The 10,218-nt window shown below is 29.6% G+C and overlaps 1 non-coding gene across 1 annotated transcript; it reads right to left on the reverse strand.

Moving 5' to 3' along the window:
* Positions 1-7,613: 7,613 nt before the first annotated feature.
* On the reverse strand, positions 7,614-7,721 carry LOC112534883. The gene has a single exon (XR_003079115.1). It is a non-coding gene; the product is annotated as a small nucleolar RNA R71 (small nucleolar RNA).
* Between the last annotated feature and the right edge of the window lie 2,497 nt (positions 7,722-10,218).

The raw sequence follows: 10,218 nt of genomic DNA on the forward strand, positions 1-10,218 counted from the left end.
ATGTAAGGCCTTTGCCACTGTTAAAATATGACGGTGCTTACATTCAACTCTACCATTCTGTTGTGGAGTCCTACACAAGAGGTTTGAAATAAAATCCCACTTGAAAAAAAATAATCTGTCAAACAATTAAACTCTGTCCCATTATTACTTCGAACAATTTTAACCTTTTGTCCAAATTGTCGATCAACCATAGCCAAAAATGACATAAACATTTTAAATACCTCTAACTTATCAATCAATAAATAAACCCATACAGCTTGAGAAAAATCATCCACAATAGTTAAAAAATAACGAGCCCCGCAAGAAGAAACTGTATTGTAAGGACCCCATAAATCACAATGAACTAATTCAAAAATTTGGGAGGCCTTATGAATCACTAAGAGAGAAAGAATCATGAGATTGTTTGGCACGAGGGCATACATCACATGCCTTATTCAATTTATCACTAGAATTACATAAGAAAGGTAAGGACTTTCGAGAAGATATAGGTGAAGGTGGAGTCTTTGTCATATCATTACCTTCAGCCATAGCCGGACGTGTATCTTAGCCGTGTGGCTCTGATACCATGAAGAAATCGTGAATGGCTTGCCCTTCATTGATATGTTTTTGTCATATATATAATACAAAAAGAATAGAAAATAGGAAACTAGAAATGAGGAAACTAAAGCTGTAATTTTAATCTAAGTCCTAAACTCACGCTTAACCATATTAAAAGAATATATCTCAATAAGATCTCAATAGTTACCTATGGGATTGCATAAGAAACACCATAAGCATTATGGAAAACCTAGTCAATAGTGCACCAACCACTTGTAAGAACACAAGATAAAAGACCTTAAATGCAATATGGTGATCAAAGAGGATGGTATTTGACAAACCAGAAGAAGATTTCACCTATGTAGAGGAGTATATGTCAACATGTATCAAGGAGGTAACTAGAATTTATAGATTTCATCTATTGAAATCAGAATTGATATTAAACTATTTCTACTTATTTTTCTTAATTTTATTGTGAATTGTTATGTCTTATTGAAAGATTTGTTTCTTTATTCAGATTATTGTATATTACTTAGCTTGTTTGATTTCTCTTTTTATATGGAAAGAAAAAATTTTATTGCCTAGTAAGGTTATAGAAAGAACTACACAAAAGGTACAACATATCTGAAAAGAAAAATAACAGTGAGGCAATAAGGCCGACCTATAGCCAAAAAGATCTTGGAATATAATAATTTTTTATTACTCTTAAAGCCAAAATAAATGTCAATTTTTCTTTTAGTTATTTTCTATTTTCTGTTATTCTATTGTAAATTGGTTCTAAAACTATCATTCATAAATTAAATAAAAGTAGGCATCATAGCCACTTTTATTTTTTATGTCTTATTCATAAAGTGTGATGAGTGAATAAAAAATGACAAAAATGATACAAGATGAGACAAAACACATAGCAGAAAACACATGTAAAAGGAGGCACCTAGTGAAAAATATGTCTTATACTGAAGATAATATGAGAAAGCAAAAGGTACAAATCAAAGTTAAGTGAAAAAAGAAGCAAACTATCTCTGCAAATCCAAACGAGCTATATCTTCATAACCAAGAGAGCACTGGTGGTCTCAAAAGAATCATAATGGTAAACTGGGTGCTAATCTATAACAACAAAACTAAACAGGTGCATACGTTTTAATTATTTGAATTGTTAAAATTTTTAAACATAAAAGCCTGATTGTATAGATATGTGGGAACTAAGCATATTATGATTAAATGTTCTATTGGTCCTAGCAATATATGGTTCCTCAAAGGATAAATCTGTAAAAGACCAATAAAATATTTAAAGTGGAGCCTCAAGTAGTTTTCCAAGTTAGAAATATTCTTGGAGAATCAATAATACATTAAAATATTTTAAGTCAGAAGCCTCAAGTAGTTCCCTAAGTTAAAAATATTTTTGAGGAACTGATAGTATTTTAATATGAGATCCCTAAGTAAAATTAATTCTTGGCGCTCTAATTTTTTCTGTCGAATTTTCTAAATTAATCGATCATATTTTAATATGAGATCTCCACGTAAAACTAGTTCTTTGCGTCTAATTTTGTCTATCAGGTTCCCCAAGTTAATTGATAATATTTAATTCAGGAGTTCCAAGTTGGAAATATTCTTTGGGATCTAGATAATAATTTAAAATATTTCAATTCAAGAGCCCCAAGTTGGAAATGTTCTTGGAGATCTAGGTAATATTTTCAATAAAAGAGTCTCAAGTAAATTGGGTACTTGAGGATCGAGAGCTCCAAGTTGGAAATATTTTTAAGGATCCAACCTAAAAAAATAAAAAATAAAAAGTAAAATCCTAAAATCTCCATATATATTAGGCTACATCCTAATTTTTTTTAGTAATTTAAATATAATTATACACAATTACCAAACAAATAAACACATAAAATTAAATATTTTGGGTAAAATACATGCCTTTTTTGATTTTTTTCTCTGGTAAATTTGAAGAGGCTTTTTCTTTTACAGGTGGGCATAATTTCCAGTAATAACTCAAGTATGAGGTACAAGAATTGAGGAATGGTTTGAACTTAACCAAGCTGATATCACACCAAAAGCCGAGAGAGAGCAATCTTGGACAGGTTGAAATGCTTGAGCAGATGATGTTGCAGAAGAAAGCAGCGGTGATACAACACGGACGTTGAGCGGTTAAGAGACTGTAGGTGGCGATGCAAAATGAAGAAAAAAGAAAGTGAAGAAAGAGAAACAAAAGGAAAAAGATGTTTGACTTGTTTATAGTTGCACGTGTTAATTGCAGGAGAGACGATGGAGCTAAATTACACATGTAATTCGCCAATACTAGCCAAAACACATGCTGAGACAATTGTTTGATCTACAATTATTTTATTTATTTAACTAATTAATTACTTATATAATAATTAATTAATTAATTATTAATAATTAAAACAAATGATTAAAAGATTAGCATGTGGAAGAAGAGGTAGAAGAAGTTAGATAGTGTTTATATCTAAGTCACTACCATTTTTGTACTTCAACTCCCCAAGTAATTGAAATAATGGAGCTCTACATGCACAAAATATAAAAATATATCCCCAAGTAATATGGAACTTGGGGATTTCTATGAGATGCGGAAGCAGACATCAAGGAGTGGGATCCGGACGTCAACAATCAACAACAAAAACTATATTCAAATACTCAAGCATAAATTATTTGAAAATATTTTAATTGCTAGCAAACTTTTTGTTTTCTTTATCTTTTTTATATTTATTTTCAAATATTTAGTTATTTTTATAAATTTTCATTGTCAATAATTTAAATATAAGCATTTAGCTGTATTTGTGTGTAATCATTTATTACTATTTAACTATATTTTTTGAGGATATAAGCAAACTGTTAAAGAAGTTTAAAAATTTATATAAATCTGATTAAAAAGTCAATTTTAAAGTGCATTAATTACAATGATCCGTATATCTACACGCGTATGACACGTTTAGTACATTATTAATGGAATTCAAACTAGTAAAGTATACTTATTCTCAATTAAATACTGATACATTAAAGTATAACATAAACAAGCCTTTGTGCTTGGTGCTTATTCTTGATAGCTTGAGGATGACCCTGATTTTGGGTTTGCTAATAAAAAGATGTTCATTTATGCCTTTAGGCCGGTGATAATATATAACACTTAATTATATCTAAAGAAAGAAGACAAAAGGAAGTAAAGTGGTTAGGTGGATCCTGCGGAGAAAATGTGGTGTTCTGAATGTTCCATTCTTATCTGAATCATTTTGAGGCATAAAGAATGAGATTGACTTCATTCTGAAATTAACAAATGACGAGTGTGAAAATGGCAGTTAGTGTGGATGGCTTAGTTCTCAATTACTTTTAATTTAAGGTCAATTATCTGATCTTAAAAGTTTTTTAAGACATGACAAGAAGTGGGGGAGCTCATGGTGGCTTCTCTTTTTAGGTGGGATCTAAGTCGGTCACTTGAACCGGCTAAGACCAAAAGTGCTCTTTCTAGTCATCCTGCTCATAAAGGTTTCAATTCATATTATAAATATGTATTAAAATAGATGTAGCCACAGAGCATTACTTTTTATATTCTACTAAATTTCTTCACTCACCTGTGTCAATTGAAAAATAAAAATAATATACATTTTAAACTTATATTATAACTGTGCAAGTTATTTTTTATTTATTATCACTGTTATTTTAGTATTTTTACTTATTATATTGAAATTAGATTAAATATATAAATAATATCAAATATATAATTAATATATCATATTTAGTTTTATACGTAATCACAACATATTAATTTATTAATATTATAATATTAAAAATATAATTAAAAAGCTATTTTTAGGATTAGAATTAATTTAAGTTTATAATAAAAAATCATAATATAGTTGACTTTTAGAATTAAACTTGTAAATAAAATACATTATATATTATTAAATTAAATTAATAAAAAATTAAATTAATCTAATTAACTAATAAATTTATAATACTCTATTATTAGATTTATTCGTCTCCACTGTATTCACATTATGATAATATCTAATATATCACAAATGCCAAGGAATCTAATCTCGTTAAGCATACAATCACCAATAATCTTTTAATGTTTTTTTCTATCCCTAGTTTATTAATTGTAGTTTTTAGGATTTATTGTTTTTTCATCCAACAACATCATCAAATTCATTTGATAAGATTTAAAAATTAGGAGTAAACTGTTGATTATATGAGCTTTCTTTTAAATTTTTTTATAAAATGGTAAGTATTTAATTTTTTAATTTATCTTAACAATATTATCCTTATAAAAGATCATTAATTCTAACTTATTTTAAGTTATTCTCATAGAATTAGTTTTTTTATAATTCATAATAAATAAAGATACAATTCGGTTAAGTTAAATTAATTATAACATTTTTAATTATTATAAATTATATTAATTTGTATCATTGAAAATAGTATAATTAAAATAAAATACATATAAAGATAAATTAGATCTTCAAATATAATTCTACATACTAACAGCAGTAATGGTCAATAAAATTTTATAAAATAATTTAATTTATAAGCTAGCCATCAATAATCAGCTATTTGTCACCAACTGCTAGTCATAATACATATAAATGTGCAAAGAGAAAGAGGATAGACAGATTTATTGAAATAACATTCTTAATTGTTTAAGTAATTGAGTTATTAAATTATTTATAAAAAAATTATTAAATAAAAATCTAACTCTAGAAAATCAACTTTATTAGAATCTTAACTCAAAATGATTCTAATCCTAGAAAATAGTCTTATAATTATATTTTAATATTATATTGACTATATTTTTTATCAAGTGATGTGATTAATTAGAGAACGCCGACAATCTTAATCAATGCTTATAAAATAATTGAATAGTTTTTACGGATTTTTTGTATTAAATTACTTAGTTTTGAATTAATATTAGAATTCTATAATTAGTATATCAAAATGGGTCCGGAACGAATTTAAAATTTGATTTTACTATCCGTATCGGGTTCGGATCGAATTCTGATTTTACCCATATATTTGAGAACTCCAACTGAACAATAATTGAATCTAGGAGTCTAATTACAAAAATATAATAAACTATGATGACTGATCGATCCAAATTATGTATAGATATTTAAGGGTATTTTAGAGCTTTAATGATATATTTCTATATATAAAATGGTAAAAATATGTGATTTTACCTCACTTAAGCTTAATTGTCTATTTTCAGAAATATTAGTAAAAAGAGGAAAATATGGAGCTAAAAAAAGCTTAATGGGACATGTTCGTGTCAAGGCCAAGATTAAGACGCATGGAGTGCTAATTACAAAGCCCAAGGGATATTTTAGTCATTTTGTATAATTATTAGGATTTATATTCAGAGTTATTTATGGGATAGTATTTGGTGGAGATTAAGATACTCTAAGTCTTATCTATTATATAGAATTATATTAGTATACTTATCTCTAGAGAGATTTATTTAGATGATGACTCTTCTTTATATATATATCTACAGAAACCTAATTCAAGAAAAAAAGGAGGGAGAAAAAAAGAAAAGGAGGAGAGGAGTTTTCTCCTACCTGCTCCTACACCTGCCACCATTATTTTCTCCATAATTCTCTACAATTTTTCATAAACATTTAGTTTTAGTTTTCATTACTCTTTTTAGGATCTAAGGAGCTTTTTAAGAAGTGGAAAGTGAGGACCAATCTTCTTCCTACTTGAAGAAATTCTTGATCTAGAGGGAGTTTTTACTTCTTTATGTCTTTCTATTTAATACCATGATCATTGGGTTAAATATGTTAGGCTAGTTTCATAAGAGTTTAGTTTAGTCTTTTTACTATTGTATGAACCTTGTTATTTATTTATTTAATGAATGATTTCTTTGCCTTCATATCTTTATTAGTTTCAGTTATTATTGTTAGTTAACCATCATATTAATTTAGCAATAGTAATTGTTATGAAAATTTTTAGGTTTAAAAGTATTAGAAACATCATCTTTACTTTAATCTATGTTGGTATAAGAAACCTAGGTTGCATCATTAGCTTGAGTGACTTAGGGAAAAAGACACATCATCATCTCATTCATTAGATCTAGGCTTAAAGTAAAACAAGGAGATTACTAAGTAAATGGCTATATTAAATACTATCTTTAGCATATAGTTTTAGATCATAAGCATTTGCATTTGCATTGCATATTTATTTATTGTTTAGTTACTTTATTTTATAAACATTACCCTCTCAAACATACTGATTTAGAGTGTTTAGATTTACTTTTATTGTTTTGTATTAATAATTAATCTTTATAATAAGTGGCCTCATAGTTCCTTGAGAGATCGACCTCGTGGTGAACTTACCCTTACTATAGGAACGGTTCGTGCACTTGCGAGTACTAAAAAAGACACATCAAGTTTTTGGTGCCATTGCCGGAGAACTGTGTCCAAATTTATTATATTGATTAATTATCAAAAGTGTCTTGTGTTTGTTAATTTGTTTTGTATTTTGTGTTTTATTTTGTTTATGTGCTTTTGTTTTGTTTGTATGTTTTGTATTTTATAGTTTTGTTTATGTGTTTTTGTTCTGTTTGTTAATTTTATTTTTAAGTTTTTTTTTTAAATCTGAAATTTTCTTTTGTTTTGTATGCTTAGCAGGAAACAATTAGAAGAAGAATCAATGGAAGAAGTTGATATCATGGCAAACCCACCAAGAGAAGTAGGAGCTAAAAGGCGAATAGCTATGAAAGATTATGCATTGCCTATAATTGGTAATATTACTTCATGCATAATTCTAGGTGATGCATCTAGGAATTATGAACTTAAGAGCATTCATTTTAATATGCTTGCTTTATTTTATGGTATGCCTAGTGAGGATGCATTAACATTCATTAGAGAATTTTATGTCATAGTTCATACTTTCCCATTATCTGGACTTAATGAAGATCAACTAAGAATGAAGTGTTTCCCTTATTCATTGAAAGAAAGAGCAAATGCTTGGTTAATGACCTTGCCTCCTAATTCTTTGAGAAATTGGAATGAAATTTATTAAAAGTTTATGAGTAGATTTTACTCACAGCAAAAGACTAAAGAATTAAGAGGTGAGATTTCTAATTTTTATCAAGAGAATGTTGAATCTTTTCATGAAGCATGGGATCGCTTCAAATCACTTTTATTACAATGCCCACACCATGGATTCCCACTCCCAATAATCAGCCAATTATTTTTTGTAATGGATTGACCCAACAATATCAATGTATGGTTCATAATGAAGTTGGGGGTGTTATATTAGAAAGGACACCTGATGAGGTTTATAACATCTTTGAGACGTTAGGAGTCAATTTTCAACAAAGGAGTGTGAGGATAAAGAGAGTAGAAGTAAATGAAGTAGTAGCTAGTAGTAAGATGACAATGCAATTGGTTGAATTGACTAAGCAAGTTAAGATGCTTACTTCAATAAAAAAACTCACCAAATAATAAGGTATGCGGTATTTGTGGTATTTATGGTCATGGTGCTAATGTTTATTCATCTTTTGATAATTACAGAGAAAATATGTATGACCAAACAAATTTGATGGGTTCTTACCAACCCATGTATCCTATGAATGACCCTTATTCCAATACATATAATACAGGTTAGAGAAACCATTCAAATTTTTCTTGGAAATACAATGACCAAAACCTACCATAATTATTGAGAAATCAAAATCAACCTCATTACCAAGACTAATATTCTCAATTTCAAAGGGACTCCAATCTTTTCTTTCAAGATCAAGAACAAACTTTTCGATTTAATGCACAAAGGAAGCCAAGTTTGGAAGAAATATGATGTAACCAAGGATGCATCTAAGTCAACTAGCATGGATCCATGATGTGCGTAAAATACACACATCTAAATGGGGTTTTTAAGATTGATTTTATGGACATTTGGATGTGAATTGGTCCCAACACTCACCCTATGCGTCTGTTTGTGTGCATTAGGTCCAAAAGAAGTCAAAGGATGATAAAGGGAAGAATTGGAGCATAATTGGACGCCGAAACAAGCTAAGTACGAGCATGAGGAAGCTGAACAGGGCCGTGTTGGTTGCAACACTGGCCGTGTTCCCAACACGGGAACTAACACGGCCATGTTGAACATCAAAGAAGAAGTAGATCTTATGGAGCATGACTACAGAGAGTAACACGGCCAGGAACACCAAACCGTGTTCCCAACACGTCTAGGGACACGGCCGTGTTGGCGGCAACAGGGGGAATTAATTAAAAGAATGAAGAGAGGAAAGAAAAAAGAGAGCGGGGGAGAACGTCCCAAACCCTAATTTTTCTCTCCCTAAGGGTTTTCTGAGCTGAAACCAAGGGAAAAGGAGACTTGGATCAAAGTTTCAATCAGATTCCCTTCAAGGATTGAAGATTGGGCAAGGTTCGTTGATTGGTTTTCAAATTGAGCAAGAGGAACAAGGATCGATTCAAGATTGAGTAAGACGAATTGGGGTTGTTTACTCTCATCCAAGGGTGTAATCGGGTTTTCTCTACCTTTACTCTTTATTGTAATTGAATTCTTGTGTATTTTGATAATGAACATGATTAGCTAGATTGATTAAATCCATTGGGATTTCTTTACTATGTTGGCTTAGTATTATTTTGTTGGATTGTTTGGGTTAGTTTTATATTCTTCTTGCCTTCAGTATTAATAAGATAATGCATTGTTCATGAGACGTTGTGAATTGTGTGTTTAGATTGCTTTGTGTGATTGAGAAGTCCATTTGGCAATTGGAATTTTGAATAGCAAGAACTGGTTAATAATCGCTTAGAGATAAGGATAATTAACTAGCCGGATTAAGAATTAACAAAGCTTAATAGAGGCGGATTAAAGCTTAATGCTAATTTAAGAATTAATCGTTAGGAAGAGATTCTAAATTTAGGTTATTAGATTTAGGAATTCGATTATCTCGAGAAAGAAACCAAATTCGGTTAAGAATTCGTCCACCGGTAGCATAATTAGACTCATCAATCCTTTATCTTTTGTTTGATTGCCAACTAGTTTAGGTTCCCTTTGGGTTTGCTTTCTTGTCTTGGTTATTTTATTTATCAATTACTCCTGTATCCTTAGAACTTAGCTTGTAGCTATTAGTTAGTTTAGAAATTATTCAGCACTCATTTTAGGTTAATATAACAAAGAACAAAGGAGTAATTGTGAGCTTTCACTTTCCCGAGGAATACGACTTTGATACTCACCATTAGTGCTAGACTGCATCGATAGGTACACTGCCTTAGATTGTAGCTAACATAGATAGCACACACATTAAGTTTTTGGCGCCGTTGCCGGGGAATCGTTTGAAAACTAGAGTGAAATTTGCTATTTGTTAATTTAGCCAATTTTTTTCTTATTATTTTATGATTTTTATTTTTATTTGTTTATTTATTTTATTTTATTTGTGCATATTTATTTAGTTTAAGTTTATGATTCAGTTAGTGAATGATAAGGAGGTTCAATGATAAACTCAAACTCTTCGTATGACGCATTGGAAAATGGGATTAGGAACCAAGAGAGTGCTAAAAATTGGGATGCCCATGCATCTTTAGAAGCTCGAGTGGAATCATTTTGTAGGGCTACCGATCAACTCTCCACTCCTATCCTTTCATGTCAAGTTTTTTATGAATTTTGTTATGGTTTACATTTGAGTAATGATTTTCCATT

Source organism: Ricinus communis, chromosome 9 (genome assembly GCF_019578655.1).
Source record: "Ricinus communis isolate WT05 ecotype wild-type chromosome 9, ASM1957865v1, whole genome shotgun sequence".
Classification (NCBI taxonomy): Eukaryota; Viridiplantae; Streptophyta; class Magnoliopsida; order Malpighiales; family Euphorbiaceae; genus Ricinus; species Ricinus communis.